General features: G+C 45.4%; 1 protein-coding gene across 1 annotated transcript in view; it reads right to left on the bottom strand.

Annotated features, from left to right (window-relative positions):
- ADPRM (ADP-ribose/CDP-alcohol diphosphatase, manganese dependent) overlaps positions 1–20,120 on the bottom strand; it is a 99,099-nt gene that overhangs the window by 54,993 nt on the left and 23,986 nt on the right. The window lies entirely within an intron of this gene.

The following is a 20,120-nucleotide window of genomic DNA, read 5'->3' as shown; positions in this document are numbered from 1 at the left end:
CCAGCCTCCCTGCTTCTCCCACAGCACCCATCTTCCCCCTGCCTACAAGGCTCTTCCTTCTTTGTTAATTGCTGCTCATTCTTAGGATTTCCTCTTGCCCAGGAAGGCTTCCCAGACCTCCACGCTGGGTCAGTTGCCACCCCACTCCCTTCTTACTCTCTCGGGACACCCTGCACTCAGCAGCCGTCTTATTCATGGAGTAACCCCCAGTCCCCAGAACGGACAGACTGATGAGGAGCACATTATGTTCGGCGTCCTACTCTCCTTCAAATCTCTCATTTCTTAGCACGGTTGTCCTGCCTTTTTAGACAAATGCCAAATGCCTCAAAGGTGCTTACTGAGACTCTGTGAGTCTCCATGCCCTCCCCCTCCCCACCGCTCAGCCCTTGGTCCAATGTCAGGCACAAGAGGGGGCCATGGAAAGCAGTTGCTGAGTGCCTGCTGACTGCTCACTGCCGGGCCTGGGCCTCCAGGACACCCCTGCCAGGAAACAGTGAAGGATTCTTGGGTGTCTACAGAGACTGAGGGCCAGGAGTCTGGCCTCGGCCCCCAGGCAGCAAGGAAGGAATTAGCTCCAATTGCATTAACGTGCTTCTCAGGAAACGCTGCTGAATCAGAGGTTACAGCCACCACCAGCTGCCTCTGTTTTAATAGGACACTAATGCTCATTCTGAGCAATTACTCTATTTGCAATGGCTTCTTAATGTTCAGCCTCTGGAGCCCTGAGAGGAAGGCGTCTTGTGTTTCCAGTAACCAGCTCTCCACTGGGCAACACAGGAAAATGAGCTGGAGGAAATGCCCTTCCTGGCCAGTCCAGTGGACCCAGGCTCCAGACAGCCTGACGAAGGGGCGGGATGCTGGCTTCCCTACCCAGCTCACACTCCGGGGGCCTCAAAGAGGGTCGGCCTATATAGGCAGAGGCAGGCAGGTCTCTGTGCACAAAAAAGCCTCCCTGAGCCTTCTCTGGGGCTCCCTGCACAGTTGCACCGCTGTTGAAGGCGAGCCCCTGCTAAGTGCTCTAATAGCATCCAGCACCTCTCACAGTGTAATGCTTATCATGCTTAGCATTTTGATTTTAATAGCATTTCCCATATTGATTATTAGAGTAATTAAGGTTGGTTGGGGAGGGGAAAAAAAAGCAAACTATAAAGGAGGAAACAGATTCTATTACCACAGCACTCAAAGATCACGCTTCTAATACATTTTCTATGCATAGGCACACATAAAGATCTGAAAATACCATTAAAAAAAAATAGGGCTAATCATACCATCCACCCTGTCTTTTAACAACAGGATGGCCATACTTTATTGTAATTGCTTATGTAATCTCCTTGCCTTTTCAGTAAGTTTTTGGGGCAATGTGGACAGCACCTACTGGGGAGGAAAAAATCTTCCTCTGTCCCTCAAGATTCCTCGGTTGATCTAAGAATTAAATTGACATAAGGACAGATTAACCAAGGAAAATAAAATTTAATTATGTACATACAGGGGATCCACATAAATATTAGATTCCAAAGACAGGCAAAATGGGGTATATATGTCATTCTGGAATAAGGAACAGGGCGGGTAGGGGTCTGGGGCTACAAAGGGAAGAAAAGCTATTCACAGGAAGAATGGAAATGGTGAATGTTTGGTAAACAAATGTTTGCTGGGCCATTGAAACAGGATTTTGATCACACCAGCTTTGCTGGTTCTTCCTAGTCTACCATACCTACGTCCATATTACACTAAAGTATTCTATGGTGAGAACTCCCTTCCCTGAGCAGGTCTTCTATCCGAATTCTTTTAGGCAGTTAAGGGGAGGGGGAAAAACAGTCTTCTGTGTTTTCAAAATAGCCTAAAAAAATCTGCATACCAAAAAGATGCATTTTGGGGAAGGAAATTTTGTTCCTCTTCATACCCAATTCCACCAAGTTCACTTGTGTTTACTGGGAAGAGAACCTAGCACATTGCAGTCACTCCATAAATGCTAACTGGTGAAGTGGTGTGTTAATCAGGAATCTCTGGGGTTGCAAGCAACCCAATTAAAGTACCTAATTAAGCAACCAATTAAAACTGGCTAAAGCAAAAAAATAAAAAAATAAAAAAATAAAAACCATTTTAGCTAAAAAAATCTTGGATGTTCAGAAAGGATTCTAACCTTAAATGAGACTTGATCAAGTAACTCATCGAAGACCTAATCAATCTCAGTCACCGTGTCTCTCTCTCCTATCTTGTGTGGGATTAGTGTCATCTTTAGTTTCCTCATGGTGGTCCAGAAACTCTGGCTAGACAGCATGCCATGTCCTCATACCACATGGTCCAGGAGAAAGCAAATTACTTCCAATAATGGTAGCATATGTTCTCACTCCCATTAGCCTGTATCAGGGCACACACTTTTCTCTGAACTCACTCCTGTGGTCAAGGGGATGACTAGAGCTCAGGGTGGTGTCTCTTGTCACCCAATCCCCATGGGGGAGAAGAGAGAATAAATGAATTTGACAAAGGAAAATCCCAGTATTGAACAGGAAGAGAAAGGAATATACCCACACATATACCTACTAGAAATGAATGATGGATAGATGGATGGACATGTAAGCAAGTATAAGAATGAATCAGCTGGGACGCCTGGGTGGCTCAGTTGGTTAAGCAGCTGCCTTCGGCTCAGGTCATGATCCCAGTGTCTTGGGATCGAGTCCCACATCGGGCTCCTAGCTCAGCCGGGAGCCTGCTTCTCCCTCTGCCTCTGCCTGCCATTCTGTCTGCCTGTGCTCGCTCTCTCCCCCTCTCTCTCTCTGATAAATAAATAAAATTTAAAAAAAAAAAAAAAGAATGAATCAGCTACTGAGAAGAGCATTACGGTTCCCACTCAGAGAAAGGAGTTTGTGAGGCAGATGGAGTTCATGGGGAAGGTAGGTTCCTGCCCCATTGCATGAAGATGTTAGCACAGAGCTGGGCCATCATGTCCAGAAGCAGTCCAGCTGTCATCCAATCACACAATGACTTGTCAGGCATTTCCTCCTTTTAGGTCTTGGTTTCTCCATTTGAAAATGAACTGGGGTTTGGGGATGGACTAGGCTTTATCTCTTCCAGTTTTAAAATCCTATAGTTGAATCGTGTCAGACATCACTCTGAAAAGTTAGCTGGCTTCAGCACCCCACCCCGGGGTCAGGCAACCCCTGGGAAAGAGTGAGGGTTAGCTGAGTGGAAGGACCCTGACCATCACTAATCGCCAAGAAACCTGAGTAACACAAGGGGAACCTGTAGATGCAGAAAAAGTGTGCTTGGGCCCTCTACCCCAGAGTTCTCTGGAACTTTGGTGATTTGTGTCTGAAACTGAGGACTTTGGCTGACTCTGAGTGGAGTGGGAAGCCTCTGGAGGGTTCCAGGCAAATAAGGATGGGACAGTCTATTCTCAACACAGCAGAGTGAGTGACTCTTAAAAGGGAAGTCCAACCACATCAGTCCCTTGCCCCAAACCCTCCTGTGGCTTCCTATCCACTCAGAGTCAAGCCAAAGTCCTTGCAACGAGGTATGGAAACCATCTGTGTTTCTTACTTAGCGAGTTTATTGTCTGTTTCCCCACTGGCATGTGTGGCTTCCATGGGGGCTGAGTCTTTTCTCTGTTTTGTTCACAACGCTAGTCTACCTCCAGTCCTGATGCCCAGAAGATTCTAAAAAACTGTTTGCTGCCATCTGTTAAGTGCACCCTCCTCTCCGATCCTTCTTTTGGAGTGGGAGGCAGATGGTGGAGCCTTCGCGTGTGTACAGCAGTCCGAGGTAGGTATTTCCAAGCAGGGAGCAGGAGGAGGCAAAGTGGAAATGCAAAAAGTGGCTACAAAAAGCTTGCCTGGGTGATCTCATTATTTATAGAATTAATTCATGCAATTTTGTGTATGCTGAGGTCAAACTTTTTAGTTCATTTATTTCATTCTTTTACCATACTATCAAAATGGAGGCACTCGGGAATGAATAGAAAAACATTTAGCTGGTGCAAGAACTTGGGAATTTTGTTTCCTCAGAGATCTGTCTTGGGTAACTGGTTTCCTTCTATGTCAAGAAAGAAAGTGGAATGCAGCCTCACTGAACCATCAAATGTCTGGGTTTACAAAACTCGCACTCAGGGCCATTTCATTTCCACCAGAGCACCTGGCTTGGCTTGAAGTGAAGTCATGAGGTTGCTCATTGAGAGGAGGTGCCTTAGAGGCAGCAAGAGATTGGGACAGGAATCTGTCCCTAGAAGAAGACTTATAGACCTTCCCACTTCATTATCCTTAATAATAAAGGCAATTTTGCATTACACAAGTCAGTCACAGGGGCGGTGGGCATGGCTACCCTGCAGATGGTGTAAGGACAAGTGCCCCACCCACAGCTCTGGCTGATTGCTATGCCTGCAGGTTTGGTTCCAGGTGGCTTCCATCCTCCCTTCCCCACACCCCCCAACATCCCAGCTCTGCCAAAGCTGATTGAACAATGGTGGGCAGGCAAGCTACCTATGGTGTGGCCTGGGATGGCAAAAGGAGCTAGACAGATATGCTCTCTTAGGAATGTGATGGGGGTGATGATGCTGTTAGCTATGGGAAAAGAGCAAAAAAAAAAAAAAGAGAGAGAGAGAGAGAGAGTGGGGGTGGGGGTTGTGGGGTCGGGAGATGGGCAGAATGATATAGCAGAGAAGAAACAGAGTGGCTGAGTGAGTAAGCCAGCAGAGGCATAAGAACGAATGGACAGCAAAGTAGCTGAGCCCCGTTAAGGATGGGCCATTACTGCCAAACCCAACCCTGAAGTGGATGTGGATGCAGACCCATGTTCCACCTCCAGGTTCTGGGAATCATACCATAGTGACCTCGTCCAGGTTCAAGAATCCACCCGGACCCCACTCTGGGATCTGTTTTTCTCTTTTTGCCTGTGCCATTCTTAAAATAACCACTCTACCCCATCCCATTCTTATCTCTTGAACTAGCCATAGTGCTTTGTCTCTCTTCCAACAGAAAGAGCTCATTCAATGCAATGTCTTCATTAACTTGACCAAGCATCAGTATTAAAGGGTGAAGTGGTTATGTTGGGAGAACTAGTCATTAAAGGGAATTCTGACTTCCCGATTGATGAGCAGTTAGCAACAGCTGCTTAATCTAACATGGGTTCCCCATCTCAGAGTTCAAAACAACTATCATTTATCGGGGGTCTGACACAGAATGTGCCTTTTCTGTGTGCTTTACATATTCCCATTTGCTTAACACGCTATGGGGTCCTACTGCTTTCATATAGCCCTTTTACAGACAAGGACATAAACTGGTAGGAGGTAGAGCTGGGATTTGAACCCACGTAGCCCAGCTCCAGAATCTGTGTTCTGATGTGTTCTAGTTTTCAGTCTGTCAGTGCACATGGCCCTTTCTAACGTACCCTACACCAACAGTTCTTTTAAACCTCTTTTCTCAGTCCGTATATTCCACAGTATAGAGAACAAAACTGGGTGGAGCTGCTCTGATTACAGATGGGGTGAGGCAGCTGGAGTCACAGCCACCTGACCCCCTGCCACGCCCCCACCCTTTCACAGTGGTCCCTGGAGAATCACCACCTCCCTCCTCCCCAACATCAAGTACGGTTTAAAAATCTCCAGTGTGCGTGTTTCTGGGCAGGGGGAGGGAAGCCAAGCATCTGGGACCTAGGCTTCCAGGGGGGCTCTGCCCCCAACACACTCCATGACCGGACAAGTCACTTCACCTCTCAGATTTCAGGGTAACACCTGTAACTCACAAGGGGACCTGACTTTCTGCCCATCCCAAGCTGCTGCTTGATAGTTGGGCCAGACTGCTGCCAAAGCCTCTCTAGCAAATTGTGTCCTTCACAGACCGGCTGGAAGCCAAAGACAAGAAAATGAAGGAAGGAAAGGGCAAGGCTTACTGTGCCCTTAACTCAGCTCACCAACCAGATGCAGAAGGAACCAGACCTCCCGTATTAGTCATCAGCTTGAAACTTTGGGATCACTCCCTCTCAAATGGGAGGGGTTAACTCCCTCCCTTCCCCTTGGCCCACCTAGCCCCTGTATGTGTGTGTTTCTCAACCTCCCCTCTTTGTTTCCCGGCTTTCTATCAGGCATTTGGACTTTAATCAAACGCAAGTACTACATTATCAACCAGGAAAGCACTCAGTAACTATTTGATTGTAGAACTTAAAATGTCCTTTCTGATAAATGAATCCTGCTTCTTTCCATAGACTATGATGTCTTAAAAACACATTTACACAGAACATAATTCAATTTTTAAAGGAGCTATAAAGCAGGTTTCCCCACAGAGATCAAAGGCCCCACTTCCTGCAGGTTGTATGCAGGCCTGTATCTATTTGCAGAGATAAGAAGGGCCAACATCCAAGCTGAACTAATTTCAGAGCAGGACCAGCAGATCAGTGATAAATGTTTTTTAAGAGACTCTGTTGAAATGTGCAATTGCACTGTCTTGCAGACACAAGAAAGCCATATGCTCTGTCTGGGGTGTAATTACTGAGTGGTGGTATGTTAGGATCATTTCAAAGAAATGTTCTCCAGGCAGAAACAGGGTTTGGGGCGCTAAATGAGGAAGGGGCTTAGGGAGGAGAACATAACTATTTACCAGAAAGGGGGTGGCAGTAATTTCTGGGTCATGTGACACACCAGCCTCCAGGTCAACAAAGCAACTTGTGACTCACACCAACAGTGAAACTGCCCAAGGGATTCAGGTATTTTCCACTCAGGTCTCATTTGGGACCAGAATCAGGTCTTCCCCCATTAATTCTGTACTTTTTCTCCATAAAGGGCCATAATCATAAAGGGCCTCATAAAGGGCCATAATGAAAATTATTTTCTGAAAGCATTTTCTAGGCCAACACTGAGTTAGGTGTTTGTTCACTCGTTCATCCATCTTACAAATCTTTACTGTCAAGCCTACTATGTGCCAGGCTCTATTTGGGGTGTTGGGGATACAGGGATGGGTAGAAAACAGAAAGTCTATCTTCTCATGGCTCACATTCAAGTGGGAAGAGTATTTTTAAATGAGCAAATAAAGGGGTGCCTGGGTGGCTCAGTTGCTTAGGCATCTGATTCTTGGTCTCAGCTTAGGTCTTGATCTCAGGGTTGTTGGTTCAAGCCATGGGTTGGGCTCCACACTGGGCATGGAATCTACTTAATAAAAAAAAATTTTTTTTAAAGAGAGAGCAAATAAATATACAATGTTAAGCAATGAGAAGTGCTTAGGAGAAAAATAAATCAGGCTAAAGGGGTAGAAAGTGAAGAGGGGTACTATGTCAGATAGCAAGGTATAGTCTTCAGGATAGGATATCATCTGAGAGTAACCTAAAGGAAGTGAGACATCAAGTAACAGAGAGAGAAAGTAGTCCAAGTAGAAGAAATACCACTGGGAAACACTACAGCAGGCATGTTTGGTATGTTGGAAGAACAGCTGGGAAGTCAGTAGGTATGGTATAGAATGAGCAAAGGAGAGAGAGGTAGGACATGAAATCGGAGAGGTCATGGACCTTGTAGGAAGGATACAGACATGGGACTTTATTTTGGCACCAACGGAGAATCTTGATTTTTTTTTTTTTCTTTACAACAGTCTGGCTGCTAGGAGGAAAACAGAATTTAAGAGGACAATGGTGGAAGATGAGAAGTCATTTAGACAACAAATGGAACATTCCAGGTAAGAGACTTCTGTGCTAACCACAAGGGTGGAGAAGAGTGGTCTCACTGTGAACATATTTCAAAAGTGGCAGCAACAGATCTGTTGCTGAATTGACTATGGAAGAGAAAAATAGGTCAAAGATGATTTTAAGGATTTTGGCTTGAGCAAGTGGGAGAACTGATGGTGCCATTTACAAAATGAAGATTTGAAGGGGGAGCTGGTGGGGAGGGATAAAAAATTTGGCTTTACCACAGGTGGGCCCCATCCCCAGTGCTCTTTTTTGGCCTCACTAAAGCCAAGAGTGTGCATTGTCCCAGCACTCACACCTTGCATCAATAAAACTGTGGACAGGGGCGCCTTGGTAGCTCACTAATTAAGTGTCTGCCACTAGCTCAGGTCATGATCCAAGTGTCCTGGGATCAAGCACTACATAGGGCTCCCTGCTCATCAGGGTAGTCTGCTTCTCCCTCTCCCACTCTCCCTGCTTGTGTTTCCTCTCACGCTGTGTCTCTGTCAAATAAATAAATAAAATCTAAATAAATAAAAATAAAGCTGTGGGCATGTCTCACCCTCCACACTCTCCCAGAACCTTCCTAAAGCTGGTGGGAAACTGCATTCATTCAGGAAACACCTAGTGCTTGTCTGTCTCTGGTGGCCAGAGGAGGATTGTACAATCAGAAAGACAGGTTAGAGCATACTCAGGGCACTCACACACAGAGACTGAAACACACGCCCATTCTGCCTGTGAAAAAGGTCCATTTCTTTGTGGATAGGCTTTAGGTTTGCCACATATATAGAGGTTACAAAGGAACTCCCAGGGAATGTAGGCAGAAAGACATCATTTTTACAGTCTCCCGTGGCCTTGCCAGCTTGCTGGCCCCTCCCAGAAAAGAGCTTATGTGTTTGTCTGAAGTCCTGATTCTTTCAACTGTCATCCAGGGGATACCTCCAGACTTCCAGAGGTCAACAACTGCAGTTCCACAGGACTGTGTATGCCTACATATGTTAAAAGTGGCTGCCTGAGGACCTGGCTTCCAATCAGCCTGAAGCTATGTGCTTACTGAGATCACTCCCTCTGGAAAACACTTGACAGCCCCTCAACAATTAGAAGCTACTGGAACTGATCAAGAATAAATCAGACTACGTTGACCATAATGAAGGTACAAGAGACAACTAAGAGCTAGGGCAAGGTTGAAAGATAAGCTTCCCCTCCTACACAAGCCACTCCTTCAAGACTGGGAGAGGCATCTGTTTTGCATAACACACAGAAACAAACACAGAGAGTTGAGCAAAATTAGAAAACAAAGGAATATGTTCCAAGAAAAAGAACAAGACAAAATCTCAAGGGAAAAGAAAAAAACCACAAACCCTTAATAAAACAGAGATAAGTAATCTGTCTGATAAAGAGGTCAAAGTAATAGAAGCTCGCTAAACTCAGAAGGATGGATGCACACAGTGAGAACTTCAACAAAGAGACAGAAGATATAAGAAAGTACCAAACAGAAGTCACAGAGCTAAAGAACACAATAGCTGAAATGAAAAATAAACTAGAGGGGTTCATCAGAAGACAAAACAGAAGAAAAAATGAACAACCTGGAAGATAGGGCAATGGACCTCCCCAAATAGAGCTGCAAAAAGAAAAAGCTTTTTGAAAAGTGAAGATATCTTGGGGTGCCTGGGTGGCTTAGTAGGTTAAGTGTATGCCTCCGGCTCAGGTCATGGTCTCAGGATCCTGGGATCGAGCCCCCCATCAGGCTCTCTTCTCAGCAGGAATTCTGCTTCTCCCTCTGTCTACTGCTCCCCCCAACTGTTATATCTATCTCTCTAATAAATAAACAAAATCTTTTTTTGAAAAAAGTAAAGCTACCTTAAGAGAATAATAAATAAAATCTTTAAAAAAAAGTGAAGATATCTTAAGAGACACCATTAGCAGAATAACATTCGTATGATAAATGTCCCAGAAGGAGAAGAGAAAGGGACAGAAAACTTACTAGGAGAAATAATGGCTGAAAACTTCCCTCATCTGGGGAAGGAAAGTCTCAGGGAAGGAAAGAGACATCCAAATTCAGGAAGCCAAGAGAGTTCCAGATTAGATGAGCTCAAAGATGTCCACACCAAAACACATTATAATTAAAATGTCAAAAATTAAAGATAAAGAATCTTGAAAGCTGCAAGAGAAAAACAACTTGTTATATACAAAGGGGTCACCATAAAACTAACAACTAATTTTTCAGTAGAAACTCTGCAGGCCAGAAGAAATTGGCTTGATATAGTCAAAGTGCTAAAAGTAAAAAACTTTCAACCAAGAATATCCTAACCATCAAGACTATTATTTAGAATTGAAGGAAAGATAAAGAGTTTTTCAGACAAGCAAAACTAAAGAAGTTCAGCACTACCACACTGGTCTTATAAGAAATGTTAAAGAGACTTTTTTTAAGCAGAAAAGAAGCCATTGACAAGAAAACATATTAAAATAAAAATGTCACTGGTAAAGGTGAATATAAAATAAAGGTATGAACCACTTATAAAGATAGAATTAAGGTTGAAGGAAAAAAGTAGTAAAATTAACTATAGCTATAAAAATTAGTTAAGGGTTACACAAAATAAAAAGATGTAAATACAACATCAAAAACATAAAACATGTGAGGGGAAATAAAAATGTAGAGGTTTTAAAAATGTATTAATATTCAAGCTGCAATTAATTTAAGATACCATATAAATAAATAATATGTAATACCAAATTATTATTCATAGGCTGCTCTTTGTGAACTTCATGTTTCTTAAAAAACAAACAAAACAAAAACAAAAAAACCCACAAAGCAAAAACCTACACAAAAGATCATCAGAAAGGAATATAATAAGCATAATACAAAAAAATGTCATCAAACCACAAAGGAAGAGAACAGGAAAAGAAGAAAGGAAGAGAGAGGAACTATAAATAAATGTAAATGGACTAGAATCTCCAATCAAATGACACAGAGCTAAAACAAAACAAAACAAACAAAAAAGACTCATCTACATATTGCCTATGAGAGACTCACTTCAGATCTAAGGACGCACATAGACCAAAAGTGAAGGGACAGAAAAAGATATTCCCTGAAATAGAAAAGTAAAGAAAGCTTGTGCAGCTTTACCTGTGTCAGACAAAATAGACTTTAAAACAAAGACTGTGATAAAAGACAAGGGCATCCCATAATGATAAAAAGGTCAATCCAATGAGGGGATTTAGTTGTAAATATTGATACATCTAATACAGGAGGACTTAAATATATAAAGCAAATATTAACAGACCTAAAGGGAGAAATTCACAGCAATACAATAATGTAGGGGACTTTAATACTCCACTTACATCAATGAATAGATCATCCAAAGAAAAAATCAACAGGAAAACACTATACTAGATGGAATTAATAGTTTTATATAGAACATTCCATCCAAAAGCAGTAAAATATACATTCTTGTCAAGTGCACATGGAACATTCCCTAGGATAGAGCACATGTTAGGCCATGAAACAAATGTCCATAAACTGAAAAAAACTGAAATCATATCAAGCATCTTTTCCAACTACAATGGTATAAAAGAGAAGTCAATTACATGAAAACTGAATAAATCACAGATATGTAGGGGTTAAACAACATGCTACTGAAAAACTAATGAGTCAATGAAGAAATCACAAGGAAAATTCAAAGAAAATCCCTGAGACAGATGGAAATGGAAATAATCCAAAATTAATAGGATGCGGCAAGAGCAGTTCTAACAAGGAAATTTATAGCCATACAGACCTACCTTCTGAAACAAGAAAAACTCAAACAATCTAGCTTTACACCTAAAGGAACTAGAAAAAGAAGAACAAACTAAACCCAGAGTAGTAGAGGGAAGGAAATCATAAAGAGTAGAGCAAAAATAACTGAAATAGAGACTTTAAAAAAAAAATAGAAAGGATCAATAAAACTAAGACCTGGTTCTTTGAAAGAATAAACAAAGCAGACAATCTTTTAGCTAGATTCACCAAGAAAAAAAAGAGAGAAGGCTCAAATAAATACAATGAAATGAAAGAGGAGAAATTACAACAGATACCACAGAAATATGAAGGAAAGATCATAAGAGACTAATATGGACAATTACATACCAACAACTAGGTAACATAGAACACATGATAAACTCCCAGAAATATACAATCTTCCAAGACTGAACCATGAAGAAAGAGAAGATCTAAATAGACTAATTACCAGTAAGGAGGTTCGATCACTAATCGATATTACCCAAGTGCCCCAATCTGTCATTTTTTTAATAAGTTTCAAGTAAGATGCAGACATTAGGACCCTTCACCTGTAAACACTTCAGTGTGTGTATCATTAACTAGAGTTTAATATTTGCTTACTGCTTTCCTTTTCTGAGATAAAGTTTGCAAACAGAGAAATTAACAAATCTCAAGCTTTTGTATGCTGAGTCTGAACAAATAACATACACACCCGGGAACTGAAACCTCCATCAAGATACAGAGCATTGTCATCACCCCCAGAAAGTTCCCTCCTGCCCTTTGCCCCCTTCACCCCATAGACAACCGCTGATCTAATGTTTTTCCCCATAGATGATTTTGTCTATTCCAGAATTTCCCGTAAATGGAATCCTCCAGCATGCGCTCTTCTGTGCCTGGCTTCCTTGGCTCAGCACAACGCTTTTGCAATTCACTAACACTATAGTGTGTTATTAGTAGTTCATTTCTTGTTTTTTTGTTTTTTTTTTTTTGCTAGTAACATTCCATTATGTGCATATTATCACAAGCTGTTTATCCATTCTCCTGTTCACAGCAGTGATTATTTTGATAAAGAAAATGATTCTTTAACGATTTTCTAGTTGGGATGCTTCTGCTTTTCTGTTAAGAATTCTCTCATTATTTAAAGCAAACTGGGTCCGAGTCATGGCTTTTAGGAGCCATGTCTCTGACATCAGAAAGCTGTGGGTTCCAATTTACTAACAAGGTGATCTCTTGCCAGTCACCTCGCTACCCACACTGTGCTTTGTTTTTCCCAACTCTGGGCATGAAAATATCTAAAGGATGTGAGAGCTTATCCAGATGAGAGCAGCTAGTTCATTCCTTGTAACAATGTAACCATAAGTAACAGGTGCCTGCTCTGTTCTGACTAGGCTAAGCCAGCAGGAAACAAAAGGAGGCAGGTCTTCAGGAGGCTTTCAGACCATGGGTTACACAGAACACCAGACAGCTAGCTGCACAGTTAATGATTTAATTGTCATTGTTACCAGCGCTGCAGGGGGAGAAGAGGCAGCTGGGGGGAGCCTGTAACAGGGTTACTCAAGGGCAGAGCTAAGTAGGGAAAGGAAGGGGAAGCCTTCCAGGAAGAAGGAGCCACAGAGCTACAGGCTCTCTGGAGGGATGGAGCAGCGCATATTGGGAGAAGGGGAGAAGGCTGTGTCAGAGGAGAGCACAGGCAGGTATGGGAGGTGGAGGAGAAGCCAGAAGGGCCATGGAGGAGGGAAGGCTGGCCAGACTGAGTTTTGTAGACAGTGTTCAGAGCTCAGAGCCCTAGGCAGTGAGGACAGGCTGGATTGGATCCTTCACATGAAACTGTTAGCTGGGCGCTGTCTGCTTTGTTCACTGTTACAGCCCCAGTGCTCAGAACAATGTCTGGATGGATCTGGGGAAGGGAGGGAGGGAGGGAGAGTGGGAGGCTTGATTTGAAGCCAAGGTTTGGGATTTGTGTCTGACACAGGTCGCTGGCTGCAGTGCAGAGACTGAGTGGGAGGAAGCTGGCAATGTGCTTGCATTTGCTGGGGGGCCATTAACAAAAGAGCATGGGCTGCGTGGCTGTAGCCACAGAAATCTATTTTCTCACATGTCTGTAGATGGGAAGTCTGAGACCAGGGTACCATCAGGGTGGCTTTCTGGAGAGATCTCTCCTCCTGGCTTGTAGGTGGCCAGCCTCTCACTGTGTCCTTACGTGGCTTTCCACCGTTCCTGCCCAGAGAGATCTCTGTATCTGTTCTTACAAGGATGTCAGTCCTATCAGATTAGCGCCCTACCCTTGTGATTTCACCTAACTTTATCTCACCAGAGCCCCTGGTATCCCAAAGCAATCACCTCTGGCGGTCAGAGCTAAGATACAGGAGTTGGGGGGGGGGGGGCACAGTTCCATCCACAGCAGGATCATCGCAGGGAAACCAGGTAGGAGGTTAGGGAAGAAATGCTGATGGCTGGAGTTAGGTGTTGGCATTGAGCCAAAAAGTCTGCTAGCGTCAGTGGTGGACTTTCACAGGGAAGGAGGAGTTGGAAGTGTCCAGGAGAACACGGAGGTTTCTGCAGTGAGTGTTAGTGAATTGAATGGTGGCCCCCGAAAAGATCTGTCCCCGTCCTAACCCCTGGAAACTATGAATGTGACCTTATTTAGAAAAAGGGCCTTTCCAGATCTCTAGGTGAGATCATCCCAGATTACCCAGGGGGGGCCATACATCCAACAAGCCAGTCCATCTGTCTCTATATAAGAGAAAAAAGAATGAAGACAGGGACCAAAGAAGGTGCTGTGAAGGGACAGTCATGCGACCACAAGGAGCCCCACCCCCTCAAAAGCTGAAAGAGGCAAGAAATGAGTCTCCCAGAGCCTTCAGAGGGGGGTGCATCCCTGCTGTCACCTTAATTTTGGACTTCTGGTCTCCAGATGGTGGGAGAATGCATTTCTGTGGGTTTAAGTCACCAGTTTGGTGATAACTACTAAGGCAACCCTTGGCAGCTAACCCTAAAGAGTAACTGAGTCTCGGGTGAAGAGGTCACCTGGGAGAGCCGGGGCCTGTAGAATGGGAGGGAGGGTTTAGATGAGGAAACGGCTGCTCTGTGGTGACTACAGGGTGCGAAGGACATCCAAGGGCAGAAGCCCGGCTCATTGTGAATTCTCAACATCTGACCGCTAGTATCATTATTATTTACTTTCATTGTGCCCTGGTGTTCGAAGAAGTGATCTCTCCCCTTGGACATACCTGATCTGCCCGGAATCTCAGAGTGGCAAACAATCTGAGTTTCTGCCAGGACACGGTGGAGCTCAGGTCTTCCCCTGCAACACTCCCCTTTGGACACCAGTATTTCCGGGTACAAAGTTCTGTTTGTACCTCTTCGCCTTGGGCTGAGCCCGGCTCCGCACCCTCCAAGAAAGTCTAGGGCACAACCAGGCAGGCGGAGCCAATGGAAACAGCTGGCCTGCCCCGCCCTCCTTCCCTTCTTCCTCCCACAGAACCGCCGCCAAGCCCTGTGGACTCCATTGGTAGCAGGAGTCCGCCATCTTGTGGACACCCACCGTCCTAACAGCCTCGTCCTAAATCAGGTCAGGATGAGAGAGAAGGGGGCTCCAAAGTCCCTTCACTTTTCTCACCTCCAAGTACAGCTTCATGGAACCAGGCTCCAAAGGCCAAGGGTTTGGGTGAAACCATCTTTCTGGTCGTTAAAAGAGCTAAGATGCAAGCACAAGGGCATCGAAGCAAGCCATGAAGGACTGTCCCTTTGGCATCTGGTGGGTCTGCAGGCTCTCCTTTAGGCCCCTGGCTCTCCAGTTAATGGGGCAGGAGCGGCTGTTTGGTGGTAGAGAGAGAGTGATGGGCTTACTCGCCTCTCCGCTTTCACAAACCTACAGGAGGCCTCCTTATGCCCCTGGAGAGGTCCAATTCTGAGTCACAGGTCAGACAAGCTGGGGTCTTTCTCAAGGACTGTACTTAAGAGCTGGCACATGTCTCACTGTCTTCATCCATTAAATGGGGATCATAACCCACTTGCCTGATTGATGTGTTGTTGGCATGAAATGGGTTCCTCTACACACGTGCTTAGAATATTGCCTAACCCTGCAGGCTCAGTACATGTTAACTATCACAGTCCACACACACACACACACATACACACACACACACACCCCAAACCCAACCTTCCAGCAACTTCCTGGATGATGGCTACAAGGTCAAAATTAAGTCGTGCTTTAAAGCAATAAGAGTAAAGTATAAGGAGAAGCAGGAGAAGCTAGGTTCCACCTGAAGAGGCACTGTCCCTCGCCTTCTCCACCGGCACTCTCCCTTCCCTCTCCAGGAAGCTTCTCGAAGCCCTTGGATAAAACCCGATCCCCCTTGTTGCAGACATCCCTATGGTGGTCCACGCTTACCCACAGTTCCCTGCTGGGGTCACATGCCTGTGTATGTGATTACTGTTCCGTCTTCCCATGCCACAGGGCAAGGACCATGTCTGTCCTGTGCACAGTCACAACCTTGGTTATCAGCAGAGTGTCTAACACATAGGAAGTCCTGAATAAATATTTAGTGACTGTGTGATGGGGAGCAGAATGATGCACAGAAATACATGTGGAGGGTACACTGAGCTGTACATATTCCCCCTCTGGAGATATAAGGGAACATCCAGGATTTCAAGGAACACTATTTGAGCCTAGCATCTTTCATTGTCAATCAGGACGATTAAGCCTTAAGGCTTTCACAACATGGTCTGAGTTTTGCTAACAGTAGAAACCAAGTCCTTTATGGAGACCAGATGGGTTTTGCAAAAGCAAATCAGTCCTCGTCACAGTGAGATGCATGTCTGATTTCAGAGAGCCTGGGAGGGAGCAGTCTTCATAGCTGGGAATAGGATCCTTTCCTTGTCCCATTCTAACCCCACCCCCTGCCAACAACAGCAGATTCCTGACACAGACTCGGCAGACTGGAGGGAAGGGTGGACATCCAGCGTGGTGGATGGAGAAAGGTGGATGGGACAGTCTCTGGCACAGGACAGGACTCCTGTTCCCTGTCATCTCAGTCCCCAACACGTCATCCAGGGAGCATCACCAACACCCACATTTAAAACACTCTGCAGAGCGAGGGTCCCCTCACTGATGAGGATCTGGCCGCAGACCCTGTCTCTCCCGCTCCATCCCACTCGAGTGGTTGACCCCCCTGGCAGGAATATGAGCGGGACGGCTACAAGATCAGCGAGTCTAGACAAGAGAACGGTGCTGTCAGGATCACACCTGAACACTCAGAAACCAACCGATGGTTGGCGCCACACGTCATCTCCTTCTCTACTCTGTAGCCCGGGTGGGTGTGAGGCCATTCTCTCTGGATCTAGAGCTCTGGAACCACAGCAACAGGAGGAACAGAGCTTGTGAATCGCCTCCCGGTTCCCACAAGGATGGCTTGATGGGGAAGTGTGAGCGTCCACGGCCAGGGGAGAAAACCACCTCTCTGGCCTGGGCCGGGATGGGCTGTGCCTGCCCTTGCCCTCCGGGCAGACAGGACTCTGTGGTTTTCCACAGCCGCCAATTCCCCTCTGCTGACGCTCTTCTTTTAGATTTGTTTGAGCCTTCCCCAGCCCTCCCTCGCTCCCGTGGCCGCGGAAGTGGGTTTACCAGTGTCTGTTTGGTCCCTTAGTGGTGAATTCATAACCTTACTTGCAGAGAACAAGCAAGCCCCTCTATTTGCAAGCCCTCTGAGGACAGATCCCTGTCTGCTGCCCAGTCCCCTTCACTCGACACTGGGGGCTCTCGCTGATCTCACGATGCTGTCGCTGACCTGGTAGCTGGGGGCCAGCCCAGCAAGATGAAGGCCTTTGGAGCCGGTTCTGCAGAAGCCAGCGGAACAGGCCCCTGTGGCGGTGTGACACGGCAATTTAAAAGGAAGATGAAGTGACTTGCTCATGGGATAGCTCTCTGGGAGACTGGATTCATTTAGACTTGTTTCTCATCACTTTTCAGACCAGGCCTTCTCTTCCTATATTTGCAAAATTGGACTAAAGGATTTCAAGCATCAGCTTAACGACTGAATCATGATTTTGCAAGTCGCCATTTGGTGTCACGGGGGACAAAAACCCAACTCACACAGGTTTATACATAAAAGCGGGACTTCATTGGCTGACAAAACTGAAAGGTGGAGAGGCCGTTCCCAGCGACCCATGGGGATGGTTCTGGAACCTCAAGGGATGGCATCAGGTACCCACCTGCCTTCTTCATCTCGGAGCTCAGATTCTTCTATGTCAGTATACCCTCAGGAAAGGCTTGCTTCTGGTAGCGTTGGCCCATAAGCCATCAGCCCATCATAATCAGCAGAAAAAGAAAGCCCTTCACTAATAGTCTAGCTAGGGTTACCAGTCTTTGCAAATACTGGGGACAGGCTTATACTAAAAAAGCATTCCCTGTTGATCCGAAATGCAAATTCTGTACTTTTTCTGGCAACCTCAGTCCAGCACAGGTCCCAGGACCTGTTTGAACCACTTGGCCAGTTTGAACCACATACTATCCCAGACCCCAGTCACTGTGGTCAGGGGGATGGGTTACGCCAAGCGGCAGGCCAGGGTCACCTCCTTATCTTTGGAAAGGGGGCAGCATGGTCAGCCCTCTGAGTATCTATGCCCCAATAGCAGGAGGTGGCTCCCTTCCCAAATAACTGGGATGCCAACCCTAGAAGAAGGGGAATGAAGCTGGTACAAGTGAAAAGAACCCATGTCCACACAGTGATCCTGAAGGTCTCAGACAACAGGGAAAAGTAAAAAACTCCACAGTGGCTTTATGGCACACCATTTTCACACCGTTCCTTCCTTGCCATGCACACTCCTGTCTGGTTGGCCGAGCAGGTATTAGAATCCCTCCCTGCATGAGTTTGCTACGGCTGCCATGACAATGCACCACAGACTAGTGAGCCTAAACAACAGACAGCTATTTTCAGATTATAATTCTGGAGGCGGGAAGTCCACGGTCAAGGTGTCAACAGGGCGGCTTTCTTCCAAGGCCTCCCTCTTGGCTTTGCGGATGGCCATCTTCTCGCCGTGTCTTCACGTGGTCCTTCTGCTGTGTGTGTTGTGTGTCTGTGTCCTAATCTCCACTTCTTAGAAGGACACGGGTCATATCAGATTAGGACGCACCCTATTGGCCTCATTTTAACTTAATTACTTCTTTGAAGACCCTCACTCCCAGTGGAAGGTGAAATAAAATGGAGTCACTTATGTCAAGGGGTTTTATAAAGGGAGCCAGGGAACCATTAAGGAGGTGGGCGTTACACACATCCTCACTGGGTAGAACTTTGGCACTGGGCCAGACCACAGATATCCCAAGGACTCTGCGTGAACACCTACAGCGGGCTACAGTAACAGACTTTTGCTTAGTGATAGCCTTGGCAACCAATCATATCTCGCCAACATTTGCTTTCTGCCACCAAAGCCAATCCAGATTCTTTGTAAATGACCTATGCAAGCATTCCCCTTTGTCTTTAGGAACCCAACTCCTATTCTCTCGTGAGACACAATTTGGGCTGCTACCCAAAACTGTGTTCCCCAAATTGCAATTAGGGTCAAGACTTCAACGTAGGAATTGGCATGGGGATGCTACCTTCTCCTTCATTTATTACTTTTTTTTTTCCAGGTAAGGAATAGGGCAGTGAGGGTGGTCACGACTTGTCCCCAGTCCCAGGGCTGGCTGAGCAGTGGAACTCACTAAGAAGCCATGTCTTCTGACTGGCCTTTTTCCCCAACACGTAGCCAGCCCTCCACTGGCCTGCTTGATCTCTTCCAGAAAAACACTGGGCAAATCCACCCTCCTGGGCTTGGCACTCAGTACAGGGCCAGGGCCCAGCAGGTGATGTTCTTGAAATAAGCATTCCTTAGGAGGACTGAAACAGAAAAAAAAAAAAAAAAAAAACCTTAAAGCATTTTAGGAGATTAGCTAAAAGGAGAGGAGGACAGGAGCACGTGCTCATGATTTGAAGTGATAAAGACTCCTTAGAACAGCAAAAATGATGAGGCCTATGGATGTGTAAATGAGCCTGGGGAAGACTAATCAGAGGATAAATTACAAAACAAAACAAAACAAAAAAAGACTGTAAAACAAGTAAGAGGGAGAACAGTGAATATTTCAGTGTCTTTTAGTTCATAAGAAATTCATGAGCAATGTGTGTGGAAATTTTGTTGCTTTTGGTAGTGGGAAAGAATTGTAAATATGTATAATATGTAAATACCTTTTATAATAAAAGCCCATGAAGATAAATGAGGCTGTCTGCAGAAAAGCTGTGAGCTGTGTAAGATGCCAGAATTAACCGTCATCACTAAGAAATTACCATAATGCTTACAGGGCACTGAAAGTTCTTCCCGCTCTGGAAAGATATGCATAAATACTAATCAGAAAATGCGCACAGACCCAGCGCCTCTTTCTTTCTCCACCCCGCTCTGGCTCTCCATCTCTCTCTCTCTTTCTCTCTCTCTCTTTTTTTTGTTTTCAAGTGAGGAATGCAGTTTTGGTGACCAGGCAGCAGAGATGGACCTATAGAGTTCAAGTATGACCTCCTTCCGCCACCCATGACCTGCGCTGAAAGTGGACCCTAACCACCTCGAAGACCACCTCAAGCTTTCTGACTCTTTTCCAGCTTATCTCTCAACTGGGGCAAAAGACCCTGCTGGCAAAGCACCCCCTGATGGGAACCAGACCTCCCCTTCAACCAGTAAGGATTTCCCACAGCCAGCAAGA

The sequence above is a fragment of the Mustela nivalis genome (assembly GCF_964662115.1).
Source record: "Mustela nivalis genome assembly, chromosome: 17".
In the NCBI taxonomy this organism is placed as follows: Eukaryota; Metazoa; Chordata; class Mammalia; order Carnivora; family Mustelidae; genus Mustela; species Mustela nivalis.
The sequence above is the reverse complement of the archived record's forward strand: the minus strand, read 5'-3'. Positions and strand labels throughout refer to the sequence as shown.